The sequence below is a fragment of the Hakea prostrata genome, chromosome 7 (genome assembly GCF_041222555.1).
Source record: "Hakea prostrata isolate BN-2017 chromosome 7, UWA_Hpros_2, whole genome shotgun sequence".
NCBI classification, from domain to species: Eukaryota; Viridiplantae; Streptophyta; class Magnoliopsida; order Proteales; family Proteaceae; genus Hakea; species Hakea prostrata.
Window position 1 is genome coordinate 17269943 of NC_142606.1, and position 13242 is coordinate 17283184.

At 38.0% G+C, this 13242-nt stretch overlaps 1 long non-coding RNA gene across 2 annotated transcripts in view; it reads right to left on the minus strand.

The window, feature by feature from the left end:
- Positions 1-5527, minus strand: part of LOC149010178 (uncharacterized) — a 38913-nt gene extending 33386 nt beyond the window's left edge. Inside the window, exons 1-3 of one of the 2 annotated variants that reach the window (XR_016174790.1) lie at positions 5453-5527; positions 4894-4993; positions 4585-4788 (exon numbers count right to left, since the gene is read on the minus strand). This is a non-coding gene — a long non-coding RNA (uncharacterized LOC149010178). Of the gene's footprint in view, positions 1-4195; positions 4789-4893; positions 4994-5452 lie in introns of those variants that run through there. The other variant, XR_016174789.1, reaches the window with a different exon arrangement.
- Between the last annotated feature and the right edge of the window lie 7715 nt (positions 5528-13242).

A 13242-nucleotide genomic window follows, 5' to 3' on the forward strand; every position in this document is an offset into this window, starting at 1 on the left:
CCACCTAGCCTTTGCAGATGACCTTATGATCTTCTCCAAAGCGTATTTCACCTCCATCTCTTCTATCTTCTCCTCCCTCTCTCTCTCTTTGAATCCCTCTAGCCTTCCTATGAATCTTGACAAATCCTCTCCCTTCTTTGCTGGGAGTCTTGGCTCCTTTCTAGTGGTTTACTTAGGCCTTCCTCTTATCCCTGGTAGGTTCACCAACCACCATTGCACTCCCATACTCGACCACATCCCAAAAAAAACTTTAACTCTAGAGAGGAAAAATTCTCTCCGTTGCTGGTGAAGTGGTGCTTATCCACTCGGTCCTCCAATCTTCCTACCTTTACTGGTGTGGCATATTCTCCATTCCCAAAGCTACCATCAGTGCTATGGAGACCTTCTTATGGGCCTTTCTCTGGAAAGGTAAAAAATATTCTCGCTTCCTCCACCCCATTAGTTGGTCAGCCATCTACCGACCCAAATATGTGAGTGGACTGGGAACCTGTCAAATCTAGGATGTCAACACAGTCTCCATCCTCAAGCTAATCTGGAAGATAGCCTCAAAACACGATTCTATTTGGATTAATTGGGTCTACTCCTATCTCCTCAAATCTGACTCCATCTGGACCATCCCAACTCCCCCCAACCCTTCTTGGGTATCGAGGAAGCACCTCACCCTCAGATCTCTTGCCCTCTCCTTCTCCATCCAAATATCTTCTAGCACCTCCACATACTTTTTGCATGAGCATTGGCATCCAATGGGAATGCTTTTCAATCTCCTACGACCTCGCATAATTTGTGTCCCGCATCCCTAGGGCAACCCCCCTCTCCTCGTTCATTGCCGGTGGCTCTTGGTCTCCCGTCCCCCCGCTCTCAAACACCCCCATGACCTTACTATCTGGACCCCCTCCCCATCTAAAACCTTCACCATTTCGTCAACCTGGAATCTTCTCTCCCCTCCCCCCTCTCCCCCTAAACCCCCTGGTTTGGTTTAAAGGCCATATCGCTCACCATTCTCTTCCCTTTGGAGGGCCCACAACCTTGGCCTCCCTACCCAAGGCTTTCTTACTAGCCATTGTATCCTTTGTTGGAATGGTTTAGAGGACCTTGAGCATCTCTTCTTCACTTGCCAATTTTCCCGCCTCCTTTGGGGAAAAGCCTTTGCCTCCATCAGGCCCCGCTCGAGACGTCTTTTGGTTTCACTCATGATTAGCATTGGATTCTGAGAATCAAGTCTGGGACATCCATTTGTGAACAGGTTGGCAATCTAGTCTTCAATCTTCAGTGCTACCATCCACCACCTGTGGTGGGAGCGCAACATCAGAAGATGAACTTCCAAATATCTCTCTATTGACTTGATTTGAAAAGCCATCTATTTCAATGTTTCATCTAGGCTACCATTTATCCCCCCATCCCTCGGTTGTGGACACCCCGAGGAACAGGCTCATTGTTGTTACCTGGGGTCTTGATTCTTCTTTTCAACCTTCCACCTGACGGCACGCTCCCCCCCCCCCTTTGTTTCTCCTTCTTGTTTAATATAATTATTTATTCATCCAAAAAAAAGGCTTCAGGGAATGATGTTAGGATAAAGGAGCCAAACAATCTTTTTGTGGATAAAAATAAAAAGAGAACAAAATAGTTACAAACCAATGACAAAAAACCATATCCAGACTTAACCCAAACGGTTCACTCGAACTAAAACCAAATAACCCTAAACGGATTGGTGTCAGTTCTCAAATCACAAACGGAAACCTGACCAAACTCACCCCTTGACACCCCTGATCATAGAGGTTAAGGGCTTGAGGGCAGAGAATGTTCAAAAATCAAATGAAGCCTTACAATCTTTACATTGTGTCATATATAACATAATATGCATCAACCATAAGGATTTTTGCCAATGACCAACACTCTATTGATTAGAAATCTATGGACACATTAGTAAATTATTCACATCCCAAAGGAGGAACTAAGCTAGTAGCTACAATACCATACAAGTGAATACATTAAAGTTTAGACTTCATGATTGGACAACCCCCCCCCCCCCCTACTGTAAAATCATTCTCCTTTGTGGTTAGATGCTCTCCAAATCACTTCTATCTTTCTCCATTCTAGGTTACCAAGGCCCAAAAATCTTTAGTCCCTGCTATTTAGCACCATGCATATTCAGCACCTTCTACTCCTTGAACTTGGTTGACAATCTTGTAGACAAAAAATTCTATGCAAAAACCCAAGATCTCATGAAAAAAAAATGATTGATAGGAAGAGTCTAGCCTGATAACGAATAGGCCGAATACTGTGGTGAGATTTTTAATCAACAACTAAAGCTTGATAGGAGGTAAATAATCTAGAAAAATTACTATAAATACAATCCATCCAAATATAAATTATTGAAATTTCCATTGCCAAGTGGTACAATGGAGTGTTTTCGACTTGTAGGTTTACAATGGCGTTTTTCCTACATGTAGGTTATGTAGTTGATGCTTCCAAAACCTAAGTAAGATACCCTTGATGTAGCCTTGTTTGAGGGTCATTTCTTCTAAGATCATTGTTAAGAAAACCAATTCATATGGGACCAAGAAAAGGTGTCTTGATACTTTGGTTTTGAGACATAGGGTGGATTATAGGTATGGCCCAATTTGATTCAAACTAGTGGTAATATTTCCCATGTAGGATTAATTGGTATGGATGACTATCAAGGATAACAAGGTGTTAGTTTTGGAGAAATTAAAATGGGGGAAGATATGGTGGGATGGGGTAGGTTCTTCAGATATGGGATGAAAAGTTATGGGAATAAGGTGAAAATTGGAGAGAACGTAGATAATGGTACAGGGATATGATCCCCCAAGTCTGGATGGCAAAATTAAATTATATGAAGGTTCTTATTTTGAGGGGTTCTAAAAAGTACAAAGATCTCAAGAAAATATTTAAATTTTAAAATCGGGCAATCATAATGATCACAAATTGGGTCTAGGTTTACTACGGTTTGGGGGATGATATACCTAAAATTTGGAACAGATATAACAGTTAGATTGATGTAGATTTGACTTTGAATTTTCAATCTCCTACAAATTCAAAAAAATAAAATAAATAAAAATAAATGAGGAAGATGATCACATTGCAGTCTCTTACCATTCATGAAAAGTTTTACTAACACCGTGCTCTTAGGCAACAACACTCCTATACTGAATTCTCCCTCTATCATATGCCTATAGCTTTACTTATGGCCTTACATAAGAATAGTGAGATGAGGACCTAGAAACTGCCTTAAACTTGGGAAATAGAAACTAACTAATTCGATCAGACTCTTAAAGCTAAAACAAAACATTTAGATAGTGAGTATTCAATCATTGCCGTTCTCCTCAATGAATAAAATATAAGAAAGACAGTATTCTGTCCTCATAACTTTACAGGTGGGCAGAACCCACCTTGGTAGACCAAGTAAACTAAATAAAACTAACCTATTTTCATACTGGTCTAGAAGCTAAACTTTTAGGCCCTGGAATAGGCCCATGACCACAAAAACATATTAAACAAAGGATCAATCCTTATGTCTATCAACCATAGGTGATCTCTAAGGAACGTATGCCAATTCGGTGCTGGACCTCCATCATACCTAGATGGGCTAGGTGTCTAGGTCTATCTCATTTCTCTATTCTATATTTGTAAGTTCCACTTAGTATTTGTTCCAAAAAAAAAAAAAAAATTCCACTTAGTAGTTTCAGCTGTTAATCTAGTTATATTCAAAAAAATTAGCATTACCAATCGAAAGATCTTTCATTTAATAAAGACTGCCATCAGTAGGTTTGTACCACACAAAAGCAGTTTCCAAAATCTAAAGCCTAAACAGTGAAACCTGGATCAGATGCCCATCCCAAACAAATAATAAAGCATTAGTCACACAAAACAGTGCATTAATCACAAAACTAGAGTTCAAAATCCTACCCCCACCACCGAGATTAAAAAATTCCAAGGATGAGACATATTTTACTTTATGAAGCCAAGCCTGAATCCACTACCCACCCAAAAAGAAAAAAGAAAAAAACCCTAATTTACATGTTCTTGACATCTCATCGTTAGAGTTTTTCCATTTAGGAAGCTTCTTCAGGAACACACATATTTTCGAACTTCATACATCTCCATGGGTATGCTTATGCTTACGCCTTTACCGGGCAAAAAAAGGGTATGCTTATGCCATTTGGGTCACCGGAAAATGTGAAAAGAACAAGAGTAAAAAATATAAGGTATCAATGAAAAGATCTGTACAACCTCAAATATGACTTTAACTCTATTAAGAATGAAATGTAAATTTACAGAAATGTCAAAATCAACTTCTTTTGATTTCAGATAGGATGAGAATATAAATAACAAACACTCTTAAGAATCTCACAAGCATAGATGGTTAGAAGCACAACACCTAAATTCATGTGACTACAGAAGAACTCATAAATACACAGCCAGAGCAAAACCCAACTAAAAGACATGTGAAACCTTAACATGATCAACTCTCAGATTGCATGTTACAAGCTAAGCCAGACGGAAAAGAAGAAATGATAATATAAGCAATAAAAGAGAAGGGAGCAGATTCAGATTCAACGGTACCAGTCCTTCGGAAGTTCTCCACAGTTTAATATTTCATGTGGTAGCTAAGCAAGCGGAAGTAAAGGAACAGCTTTGCTGAGCTATACAGCTTGACAACGAGGAACAGCACGCATGTAAAATAGCCAAGATCCTTTTGCATCACTACCTACAAGCGTGCTCTCTCTCGTCGTCAAATCATACGCCCAAACAATGCTCAAGAAACCTCTGTGTAACAAAAAAGAAACAACACATATAAGCATCATCAACGACAGCAGCTAGCCAACAATGTGATTTAAGACAAGAATTTCAGAGCCTTGGATATCTGATTACCTTTCCTCTTAACATCATTCCAACAACTCAAAAAGTTTCCACAAAGAGACCTAGTCACCAGTTCTTCAACCATGTGTCCCTAAAAACAGACATAATCAAACTGAAAAAGAAAAAAGCACAAGTAATCACTCTAGGCTTCTAAAGAACTGAAACAAAACTGCGTTACCTAATTACACCCAAAACATAAGGAAAATTTTTATCAGGAACAAAGAAAAACCTAGTTGTTGTTCAACAACGGGGGACACAGACAAATATGCTCAGCTGAAGCCTATAAAGAAACTAAATCTCAAAACTGAAGAAATAACAACGGAGAAAGCGAACGACAACCAAAAATTTTGACATCTTCATGGAAAAATAACTAGATTCCAAGGAAATCTGAGTATAGAAGATAGAGAGTCGAGACAGACGCAAACCAAGACTAGAGGAATCGACACGAAATGAAACTCGGTGAGCATTTAAGGAAAAGAAAATAAACAGCTCCCTAGGTTAATAAACAACACTATCTCATGAATATTGAAGCTAGCGAAATGCATAATAGAGATGAGAGCCAGAAATATACCTAAATAGGAGAAAGACGCAGGTTTCTCATTGTTGCAGATCAGCACTCATGAGAGCTTCCCGAATCTGATAGATCTTCATCTTCTTCCTCCGCCTCCACCGCCTTAAATAGCCATTCCAGAGGTCATGGTAGAAAATTAATTTTCAAATTTTCAAAGATACCGTACAGATTTACCGGTTTACAGGACAAAGACGGAGAGAGGAGTGCATGGTGGTACCCTTCTCGTCATCATAGCTGATCTCTGACGACGACTATGGTACTCTTTCAGATTAACTTTTTCTTTCGAACAGTAGAAACTAGCCATGATTCGAATCTTACGGTTAGAATTCATTCACGTTTCTACCGTACTTCATTTCTGTAAGCAGTGAAGTACGTAAATCCCCAGAGAATTTTACCTTATACCCAGAAGTCAGAAGAAGAAAAAAAATATCCAGAGAATTTGAATACTTAAAATGGCTTTTTGTTCGTGCATGCGCTGAGGATCGGGCAGGCAAAATGACGAAACGTGTCATTCAGAGAAATCAACGGTCAGATATATGGATAATTTAATATTTAGATTTATTAAGTTTAAAAGTTTCTTAAATTACAATCCCAGCCTTCACAATTTACAAAAAAAAGGTTTAAAGTATTCCACGATACCATATGATATTAGTAGATACGCATCTCTATATGACACAAGCGATACAATACATCTCGATACAGGACGATACGTCTCTTAAAATCACATGAACCGATACCATATTCAATACCGATACTTTAAACCTTAATTCGAACCTTCACTATCAATGTTCTTGCACCCGTTTTTTTTTCTTCTTCCTATTTTCATCCAAGGGTCGTTGAAGGGAGAAGACAACAGCTAACCGGAGAGATGAGGAAACCATGGTTTGGCCCTCTGTGTAAATTTGGATTTAATCAGAGGCTTACTTCCTGTAATTCTCAAAATAAAAAAGAAATAACTAAACTCAATAAATTTAATTACTAAATTATCCATTCATCTGACCGTTGATTTATCTGGATGACAGCGTCGAAATCTCGGGCCCTCTTCGTCTTCTTCCGCTTCTCGTATTTTTTTTCTTTTTTTGGTAAAAGCTTCTCGTATTTTTAAGCCTAACTAAAACTAAAAGTACGCTTTACTTCTACCCAAAAAAGCTAAAAGTAAGCATTAATATAAGGTACGAATGTACGATCCAATATTACCTATTCTAAAATATCCAAAACTCTTATCGATTTGACGATAATACCCTTATTTCAGATGTGACGGTTGCCTTGCCACTCGTGGTGGTGTCACGGATGGTTGGTGGCTCAGCTTCACTCAGCGTGTCGACTTTCCCAACCAGCAACTCACATGAGACGAAGCCCATTTGCCAATCCAATTCTTCCCTGCAAGCATCAGATGTAATTCGGGAGGGCCCACCCACACGTATGAGATCTCTCCAGCGGGGGCAGTGGTATTATTATGTGAACCGTCTGATCTAACTGTTGTGATCAATAACCCTGCATGGCGATCTACGGAGATCTTGCCCGTATAAATATCTGGGAAAGAAGAAAGAATAACTGAAGTCGTCCGTTTCATGGAAAATGCTTGGACCGTCCGAACCAGTGAAAATCTGAAACGTCATCGGCGAATATGAGTTGACGTTCCACTACTGATGAGACAGAGATAGACAGTGATAGAACTCTATTGAAGCGATAGGAACCAATGGATTGGCATGGGCGGTGGTAAGAAATCGCGCTTTAAAGCATTTGATTGGAATATTACTTATGATCGTTTGAAAGAATATTCACACGAAAGTAGCGTCTGACGGTTACTTTGACCAAAAAAATAAAAAGCATCTGACGGTTACCACATCCTAATGTAGATTCCTTCCCCCCTTTTTTTGGGTGAGATATTCTTTCATGTTATATGAGCCATTGTCATAGTGACTAGAGGCCATTTGTTCATGTTAATTTGCGATGGTGGTTTACATGATCAATCTTTGCATAGGTTGAGTTCGAACATTAAGTGAGTGAGACGCATAAGATCGTCACTATTGCATCCCTATTTGTTAAAAAAATAAAAAGATAAAGATAAAATAACAAGTTGTAATACTTTAGAATAAACAGTATATTTACCACTTAAAAAAAAATCATTATGGGCAACATTATCTAAATGTTTATAATAAAATGTTAGATAGCATGGTAGGACCTTTTTTATAACTTAACATGTGTTTTTGCTTCGAAAAACACTAGAAATAGTTTTAAATGTTTATGGAAGCAGAAATACATTCTTAGGCAGTTGATAAAACTTGCTTTTGAACTTCTCATGGCTCTTAACCGTCTTTTGAGTGTCACCGACCCCTCACGGCTCCTAACCGTCTTTTGGGCATCATAACCAAAGGTCCAAAGGTAGGTCATCACTTTCTGACCACAATCAAGGTAAAGGGATAATAGGTCCATCATATCCAAACCATGACCATTGGTTTGAGAATGTCATATGTCAGGGAAAATGCCTAGCCATATGCAAGATCATCTATTTGTCATGCTACTCATAGTTCAGATTCTTTCCTCATGCCACATGCCTTTTAGGTCTACTATTCTTCCCAATCTAGGAATGTTGTTCCTCACATCTTCAAAGATCCTAACCGTCTTTTGGATAAGCTCCCTGTAACCCTATGGTCATCCACAAACAATACAACGGAGGCACTTTGTGTCCCCTCAGAGCTCTCAATCATCTTTTGGGCACCCACAAGCTTAAACCATATCATATGCAACCCTACCATAAATGATATGTCAGTAGAACTGTGTCTTCTCACAGCTCTCTAGATGCCCACCAACCACTTAGTGCTATCACAGGTCACTTGGCTTAAAGGCCCTCTCCGAAAGAGTAGCAACATGTAATAGGGTTCCTAACTATACGTCTAGACAAACATAATATGCACACACAACTCTATAGGTCATATAAGAGGTACCAAGGGTAATGGCCTAAACCACAACGCACAATCCTTGATAAATTTATATGCATGGAACTAAATATGTTAGGAACTGTTTGATAACCCACCAAAAAATAGATTCTCGTGTTTCTTGCTTCAAGCAGAAAAATTGTTCAAAAATCGTTTGACAAAACCATTTTCTTCATATGTTTTGTGCAACATAAGTTGAAAATTATGAAAAATTTTGCTTCGAGAAACACTTTCGACACAACTATTTGTTGTTGCCATGGAACAAATTTTCGTTGAAGCAATTGAAATTTCGACCGAAATATCTGCATTCTTCAAAATCGAAATGAAACTTTTGAAATTTCATTTTGTTACGAATGTTTCGTGCGAAACCATCCAAAATTTCAACCAAAACTAGTTGAAACCAATTTCAGTCGATTATTCCTTATAAAATCCTCTTTCTTGATCGTAACCTATGAAATATCGCAAGTTTTGACCCTTTTGCTGTGGTTTCACAAGTTAGGTTTTGACCTATATTTACGAATTTCTCTTTTCTTCTTCTTCTTCTTCTTCTTCTTTTCTTTTCTCTTCTTCTTTATTTTTTTTTTATTTTTTTTTATTTTTTTTTATTTTTGGGTTATTTCTACCCTATTTCAACAACTCCTTTTCCTTCAAACAACTTTTTTGCTCTTCCTTTGCCTTCAAACACGTCTTAAGCCACAATATTTATTCATGGGCCTGGCCCAAGCCTAAACTACCAAGGAAACTCCAAGGCCCAAAGTGATATAAGGCCTCTAGAATGTAAAGTATGAGCCATACCCAACAATTCCAAACTCCTCATTTTTTTATATTTGTTTTGGTCATGCCTCAAATGAGCGATCATTTGATCTAGTTGGTTATTGTATTTTGTTGACTTGTTGTATATGTAGTCATTCTATCAAACAATTCATGTATGTTGATGATTTTATGCGTGTATGCAATGTAGTCAGTACTTCTCGGAACTAGTCATTCGTCGTATACTTTAATAATAACTTTTCAGTGGTTTTTTGGGCAAAATACTAGTTCTATTTTGTTTCTTATACTTTAAATAGGTAGGAGGTAAGAAACCAAAAGAAATGGAGGCCATATAAGCCCCGAAACCTAGGGTCAAAACCTTGCTCGAAAATTACAATTTCAATTGAAACCTCAAGATTTTGGTTATTGGCCAGGTCGAAACCAAAACCTCAATCATTGGAGTGAGACAGTTTTAGAAGGGATAGTTATGAAATTTGGCATTCTAAACATAACAATGGCAAATTTTGTAAATTTTATTACAATTTTTAAATTTTCTACTTCCAAAAGTAAGTTTTATCAAATGAATAAAAAAGTGTCTCTGCTTTAAGAAACATATAGAACTGTTTTTGGTGTTTCTCGAAGCAAAAGCACTTGGTGAGTTATCAAATGGGTCCTTAATTCCCGGCCCAACATGCTTTAAATCATATAATAGGCAAGGAATTGAAATAAACAACACATTAATTATATTCCCAATGTCACAACCCCAGTTTTCACAGGCTTGGTGAAGGACACACTATGGACATCCAACCAGAGCATGTGACAGTTCCTCTTAGTATCAACTTGTTTATCGCCACTAAAAATAGTGCTAAACTAAATATTTTCAAGGACGGAAATAAATAACTTGTTTGACAATTTGACTCATATACTTATGTATATGGTCCAAAGTCCCATTTTACTAACATTGAGTTTCACCCAATACCTAGTTAAATACATATAACCTCAAAAGATATATATATATATATATATATATATATATATATATACATTCCACAGTCCAATTTAACAAAACATCAGTTGTAAAAGAAATTCCCATCCTTTATTTTAAACTGTACTCTTGAATGTCAGTACCTTTGCCCTTGTCATGTATCTGGGGACCTGTCAACATTTACAATGCTGAGATTTGCAGGCCCAGTAAACGATACAGCCAATCATGTAAATCATCACGCATCCATTATCACATCAAAGATTTATGACATTATGCATTTCAGTTTCATTTTCATTTTTCCTTTTTTCTTTCTTTATTAATCCAAACCTAAGCGCTACCTGTAGAGAGGACACCCTTAGTCTAAACCACACAAGTGGCTTCAGTCTCAATCTCAGTCTCAGAGATTTTCATAAGAGATTCTCTTTTCAGTCTTTTGTCATAAGGCCAGGTATTCTCCACAGGAGGCCATCATAGGTCTATTCTATCTTTCACTTTTCAGTCTCACTTCTTGTCTTCCCATATAGGTACATTAGGTACTAGGACTTATAGAAGCCATTAACATTTTATTTCTTTCTTTATTCTTATTATTTCTTCCATTTTCTTTCCTCTTTTTATGTTCAATTTCAGCCTTGCATTACTATACCCTGTTTATTTTAGTGTACCTCTTGCATTTTAGTTATCACTTAGCCTTATTTGAATAATACTTGACATAATTCATACAATTATCTATACAATCCCATCATTTAAAAGAGAAAACATGATAATTCTGAATTTAACAAGCATAAGCATCATTTCAATTCCTAGTCTAACAGTTAAGAATATTAACATCATTTCAATTAAAAAATTGCAATCAAAATCTTAAGCTGTCATTCAATCCCACGCACTTCTGTTCTATTCACAAAGCAATATATCATGCACTTCCATAAATTGCATAAGTGAAAGAATAAGATTTTATATTAACATGTAAATGCTACCTGTTTACTAAGTGGAACCATCCACTTATAACATATATAGGTTAGTCCATATCACTTATCTATTCCTGTTCGATGTACATCTCTTGATCTTGACTCTGTTAAAGCTCCCCGTCTCTCTTGTATTGTGAATGATCTTTGACTATTTTAAAACATGCAGGAACCACACAAGGCTTCCCCTGTGTTACTTTCTCTCTCTTATCTCTCTCTTCTCGTTCACAGAGACAGGAAGTTTCTAAGAGTGGTTGCCCCTCTCTGAGATTTGGGAATTCTTCTATCAATTCACAGCCGATGATTGAACGTTACTCAACAGCCTTCTCTCTCTCTCTCTCTCTCTCTCTCTCTCTCTCTCTCTCTCTCTCTCTCTCTTCAAAATTCTCTTCTCTCTCTCCGTCCTCTCTACGTTCTCTCTCTATTCTCTTTCTTCTCTTGTCTTTCAATTCTCTTTCTCCTCTTTACTTCTTCTTCTCTTTCCTTGTCTCTTCTCTGCTATTCTCTGCTTACACGCACAAAATAACCTTGCCTTTTATTCTCTCTCTGCTCTCATATTTAATGACACCTCACTTACCTTTAATATCCACGTTAGGTGGGAGGGAGAGAGGGAGGTGTCACCTCCTCCTCTCTCTCTCTCTCCTCTTACTTATTACATTTAATATAATATATATACACACACACTTAACTAATGGGCCCACTTTATGGGCTTGTAGGCCCACTCTATTTTCTTACACAGGGCCCACTCTGGGAAACAAATATTAATATCTTCGAGTTCAGAAAAATATGCTGATCATTTCCTTACCTTCAGTTCAGTCTTATTCCATCTTTGTGGAGCCTACAAGCGATGTTGGATCTCGACCAAAATACTAATGGGAATCCAATTCTATTTAAGCTATCATTTAATTACATCAAACCATTTGGTTAAACCATCAAACAAACCATCTTGACACATGGTTCGACCACCATGATCTTTTAATAATCTTGAGGATTAAAACATTCCAATACAATGATAAAATAATGATATAAAAAGATAAGGGGCATCACACCCAAGGTGCACCCATTGCATGCATGTCCTAAACAACATATAATATCACCGCAACACATCATAGGATATATTAGAAGGCATAAGAAAAACTTAAGGATCAAACCAAGCATATGTGAATCATTTCCCTCACCTAAACTACGTTCTAAAACCTTTCAAGGACTATTAAACTTCACAAACAATTATGCTAGCAAATCCCCAAGAACCCTAGAAATGTGTTCATACAATTAAAATTAGGGTTTGGGAACAATTAGGCCAAAACAGACAACCCACCCATGGACAGCAGGAGGAGCGGTCGATTAGACATGGTAGAGACTGCTTGATTGCCCCAATCGCGCGACCACCCAAGTTGTGCGAGCTGCAGCCAGCAGATTCGAAATTCACACCTTTGATCATGATCCACAGAGGGTTTTGGGCTGATCTTAGGTATGGATTTTGTCTCTAAAGCATGTCCAAACACTCCGAGATGACAAACAACAACAAACCTTAAAGATCTAACAATCTGAAGATGAGGATACTGTCTTGGGAGAATTCCGTAGTTGGGAAAGATGTAGATCTTATCGCTCGTGCTAGATCCAATTAGATTGATGGAAAACAAAGGTTTCCCAATCAAATCTACTCTCCCAACGTAGTTTCTCACATCCATATCTCAAAACTTAATGCAGAACAGATAGAAGATGGAAGAGAAAAATGATTTACCTTCAAAACTGAAGATCAAATAAAGATTTGAGATTCCTGCCGCGAATACTGGTTCCTTTTACTCCGGAATGAACCCTCTTGACTCGCTCTAGAACTCTCGGCCGTATAAGAATAAAATAATCCCAAAATTCATGTACTGTCTTGACCAACTGCCTAGGGGGCAGCAAGTTGGGTGACCAACCACCCCAATCATTTTTCAGCAACAAGGTGGTCAATATGTTTGGTTTTGTCTTGGACTTAGGTACAAGCTAGGGAAATGGCCCAGGGTCACACTTACACTTGGGCACCTCCCAACTTCGACACTCGAGAGCTGGTAATCCACCTTCTCAATCAGTTAGGGTTCGAGTCCGATCTTTTTCCAACTCCAACAAAGTGGTGGAACCTTGACCTCCACCATCCAGGTCCATAGA